The 5,191-nt window shown below is 45.7% G+C and overlaps 1 long non-coding RNA gene across 1 annotated transcript; it reads left to right on the forward strand.

The window, feature by feature from the left end:
* The first annotated feature begins 2,402 nt into the window (after nt 1-2,402).
* Nucleotides 2,403-4,805, forward strand: LOC120840062. The gene is made up of 3 exons (XR_006078477.1): nt 2,403-2,694; nt 3,877-3,975; nt 4,282-4,805. It is a non-coding gene; the product is annotated as an uncharacterized LOC120840062 (long non-coding RNA).
* The last annotated feature ends 386 nt before the right edge of the window (nt 4,806-5,191 follow it).

Below are 5,191 nucleotides of genomic sequence, written 5' to 3' on the forward strand. Positions count from 1 at the left end.
TCTTCCTGGGGCGTGACGTCATGCTGGGAGTTTTCGGAATTTCTGCTCTCGCTCATCTTCAGTTCCTGTCCAACCTATGCACGTGAACTCTTGAATTTTTAAAAAGGTCAAAAATAGACGTCACGACTGGCGTCAGTGTGGAAAAATACAACTGGCAAGCTTGCAATTGCACGCGCCACCCACACGAGCGACACGTGCTTGGCGCCCCAAAGATCCTAGTACGAGGTCACGACTGCTCTGAGGTTTTTCGTGTTTTCTCGCGTCCAGTTACACCTTCGGGGAAAACGAAAGCGATATTCAGGTTCACAGGACAAAAATACGGCAGAAGTCACCTATAACTCGTTTTTTTTTGTCAAGAAGTGTTTCAGTTTCCCTTTAATTGTCAACATATTTCAAAGATTATGCTTGTCCATTGAGCTCCAATAGGGATACCATCAATTTAATAGCTAGTAATGAATATGCATTACCGATGACCACCTTACACATCATGGCGTCCTTGAACCTTAACTTTCGTTGGTAGCCCAGGAGGGAGAACTGCTCCTGGACTTGCTTTGAGTACAGGCGTCCCACTATCTCTCGCACCGCCTTCTGCAGGTTCCTGCTGTCTCCTAGAGACACGAGCTGCTCCTCCTAGAAAGACAAAATGTAATTTCAATATGTCAATAAAGTTATTGACATGCAGACACAATGGTATGAACATGTCTCAAGTAAGAGAATGTGAATGCCCAGGTAAATGCAGTAAGCCACACTATACACGCATCAAAATGTTACAATATTTACTGGAGAGAGAATAAAAAATATTTGAATATATGGAAACTCTACCTGTCTTAGGCGAAACCAGAAAGATTAAAATATTTCCCTTCATACTCCGCTAAATCTCATTAGTCAGTCACAACCGCTGCACCGTCCAAATTGTGCAAACGTTTTGATGGATAATCTTTGCTCATCAGCATCTACTCAGTAATTTTAATAATGTATGTAGTTCTCAAAACTGTGCATTCAAGACCCCGCGCATCTTGAATTTGTTAAAGCTTAGTCTAGCTGCCGGCTAGTCACCCTGCAAATTTATCACCCATTTTACGACTTTACGAAGACTGGAATTGAAAAAGGCATAAAAAGGCAGGAATTGACCAAAACCGTCATCATAGTTGCAAAAAATGGCAACAGCAGCACAGTATGAGTAGTTACCTTTCCATATTTTTGTTTAGTGCTGACTCAGTGGTGGCCCTGCAGGCCAATGAACCAACTTACTCAGCTCAAGCCCGCCTCGTGTAATAATCGCTTGTGCCACTACCGTATGCTATGCCTGGAGACACAGCTACGCATGCACTCACACCCCCTGAATTAAGTGGCGGATGCAATGACAGTTACTCTTTCACCCTGGAAAATTTGATTTCCTCTCATAGGGTGACCTTCGGTTAGGACTGGTTAACATCTCATTTTGGAAATGCACTACTAATGTAAAGTAAAGATGGAATTAATTAAGATTTATTGGCAACCCCTTACAAATTTGTTTGGGCATACAGATATGGTGGGAACGCTCGAAAGCGATTTTAGACCAAGCTAAAAGTTATTTTAAAGCATGTACCTTTACTTCTGTAGCAGATGCCGAAAGCACAAATGAATTTATCGCCCTAAATATTTAGATCTCTTGACTATAGCCTCAAATGAGAACAGGAACAAAACCAAAAGAAGCCCAATATATACTACAGCATCTCGATCCTTCTGTCAAGCAAGCGTTAAACACAAAAAGCACGCAGGCAGGTTTGTGCGTGCTCCGCACACATACTCACGGCAAGAGTTGTTGGAGGTGCGGAATTTAACTTCTAAGGATAAAGCGGGCAGAAGTGTCGTAGCAAATCAGCATGATTTATGATTATTTGCAGGCCGACATATTGTAAGCACCCAAAGGCAAATGTGTTGGGCAATTTCACTTCCCTTGTTGTGAAATGTTTTACTTAAAAATATTTCAAGAAGCGGAAGTTGAAAAAGACTTAAAGGGGCACTCAAGTGCTTCTTGGGGAAGTTTGTTTATGAAAGCATATTGTTTGTTGGGCTTCAGTCAATGAAAATGACCAGTTATAGACGGCAAGACGCCGAAATAAACTCGCAGCAAAAGAAATACGCAGGCACTATTTCCTCTTGGGGAGTCCATCCTGTGTCCCCACCACCGCCATAAAATTAACCAATGAAAATTGTTAATATCGTGGAGACTCCGAGTTTACTAATATTGCTTTTTTTAGACACATGCACATTATATTTTGACAACCACGTCAAATCTTAGGGTCTAGGTGACGTAATGTAGCTATTATTGATTGAAAACGAGCGAACTATGTTTTCTCCTTGCCTTGTTACGCGGGAGTGATGTGCCCGCGCGGCGACGCCGCGACGCGGCTGACGCGGCTGCGTCGGCTGCTTCGCTCCGTCGCATCTCCGTCGTCAGCCGGGTTTCTTCCCGATGCTCCCACTTCATCCCGTTCTCGAAGCAAGGTTCGCGAAGACGCGAATGGTTACGTTGCACCGGGCAAGAAAACGACCACCGAGGACCTCCTCCACATTCCTCGTTTCCGTGCGGACACCTTCGAGACGTTCGCCAGCGGTGACCGTAGTTGTGGACGCCACCAGTCTGCTGTACCGACGCTTCTGCTTCCCGTCGCCGACGGGACCGAGCGAGGAGCCCGCGAAAAAGTCCTGGTAAGTGTTTGGTGATTTTTGTGAGTTTCAACGTCGCATTGTGCAGCAGTCTGCGTGACATACGTATTCGAAGGGTGTTTTGTAGAAGAGAACCGTGTTTTTCAATCCGCGGAAATAAACTGCGCATCGTAGAAAGCTGAATATCGCTGAGACACTAGTGATGGCGACAGAATGCGAAAGTTTGCAAGCATGACGTTACCTGAATCAAAAGGATACTAATACTTTATTTGTACTCAGTGGGGGAGGATTACCCACGCGTACAGGGTCACAAAAGGCAATGCTGCCCATACCGGAATGAAGCCGATGTCCACCTAAGCCTAAAAACGTCACGATTTTTTTTTTTTCTTCTGGGACCTAGGTTTTCTCTCTTTTACCATAGACGCGGGTAATTTTGAATATGATCAGCATCTACCAGCTCGCCTGCACACTCATTGTCGTCGTGTTCTGCGGTGCAGTTTATTTACTTAGACCAGAATGCACGGCTCTGTTTTCTCAAACAGCTGCCACATCACGCAAGCAATCCCGGCCTGCCGGTTCGAGCTTCATAATTGAGGACACGCTTCGTTCGCGAGCTTAGAGCGTGTATGCGCAGCCAAAGCGCGGCGAAACGAGCGAATGTGCCTGTGCTTGTCGTGCGGGTTCCCAGGAGTGGCTCGCGCATTGAACGGCCAGTGCGTGAGCCACGCGGGACGAGCGCAGCGCTCGTCCCGTATGATTCTTCTACGTCCTCGTCTGTTTTTGCTGTTCCCTACGATGAATTCCCACCAACTCGCCCGACTCTCCATTCTTCTAAGTGTTAAAAACCAGGCATTGTGAAAAACATTGTAGTATAAAAGTGCTATTTGCAGGTCCTAGTCTCAGCAGCTAGACTGCTGCATCCTGCAAGGCAAAAAGGATCCTGAGGGACTGCACTGTCGAGATGAATCTCCCTGGTCGTGGAGGAGCCAGGGGTGCTATGTTGCGCTTTTTGCACTCCCAGGAGACTAGGGAGAGGGAAGTGACGTCAACGACACAGCAAACGCAGATTGGATGTTGATTTCATTTTCTTCTGTCAACATCCAATCTGCATTTGCTATGTCGTTGACGTTACTTCCCTCTTCCAAGTCTCCTGGGAGTGCAAAAAGCGCAACATAGCACCCCTGTACCGTTGGATACTTTCGACTCTTGCGTCCCCTACTGCAGCAGCGAGGTGCCATACAACTGCCTATTTCCTGCTCCCAGCAGCATGCCAGACTCTGAGGCGACATACTCTCCATCCAAGCCTGCCAAAGGTTTCGAGAGGTAAGCTATGCGTATGTGCGCCTAGAACTTAGAAGTTTCTGATCTTTGCACGCCTTGTGCATTTGTTTACCCTCCCTCCGCATGCGTCCACATGCTTGTGCCCCCTTTAATTTTGCCCAGTGACAGTGCTTGCTTGCTTCGTCATCATGGGTTTCTCATGCCTTTTATGCTATCCGTTGCTTGTGTGCCCCTCCTTGTGTTCCGATGCGCCACAGACGAGTATTGAAATACATGCTCTCCGCATATTATTTTTATGTCCCTCGCACGTAATACTGCATTGACTTTTCTTTTCATGTGCTGCCACAGACATCCTGAAGAGGCTACACCTTGGCAAAGCAGCTCTCCTGTTGGTCTTTAATAAATGGGGCTTTCATCGAGGAGGTAGACTGGAACTGTATAAACCAAACCCGGGCAACTGTGCATGAGAGCACAAACATTTAACACAAGTTCGATGCCATTCAGACTTACAAAGCTAAACATATTTTCCAGTCTACACTACGGTTTCCCCTCCCATCTGCAACATTGTCTCTTCTCGATAATTCACTGGTTCATGTCTTGCTAACCTTTGAGGAAACAAATGAAAATAGTTTTAGCCAAAGCCGAATGATTATGCAGAGGTTTGTTCGGAGAGTAGAACTTTTGCCAAGCACCAAGAAGCATGCTGGAAGTGCATTTACACACGGCATCTGCAAGAGTAACTGTTGCAGATGCCAAGACATGCGCACTCAGCATTTGCCTATGTCCCCACCATTCTCCTTTGTGCCTTGGCAAAAAGGTTTGATTTCAACCACTGAAAGAAATGTCAGTTATTCATTTACTGGGTAACTCGTATGTGCATTGAAGGAGCAAAAACAAACCTTGTTCCTAAACAGCGTAGTGTACGAGCCTTCCCAGCCAATGTGCTTCTGCAAACCTCACGACAGAATAGTTTCGAAAAGTGTGAACTCTGAGTTTGTGTTTTAATAAACGGTACCACGTGACTCGCGGCGAGCTGCTGTCGGTTATGTTGTCGGTAAAACACCCGGATTCAAAGGATTGCGTTGTTCTGCTCTTAGGGGCTATATAGTGCTGTGATCGCTACTACCCAACCTTGGTGTCACACCACTTCTGCAAAAAGTCACTGTAAAATTGCCAGTAAACTTGCAAAAATGACACCTATACAATTATCTTGCAGAATATTACCTCATTTAGTAATCACTGTGTCAATATGCATTTA

The sequence above is a fragment of the Ixodes scapularis genome, unplaced genomic scaffold (assembly GCF_016920785.2).
Source record: "Ixodes scapularis isolate PalLabHiFi unplaced genomic scaffold, ASM1692078v2 PGA_scaffold6__148_contigs__length_123643588, whole genome shotgun sequence".
NCBI classification, from domain to species: Eukaryota; Metazoa; Arthropoda; class Arachnida; order Ixodida; family Ixodidae; genus Ixodes; species Ixodes scapularis.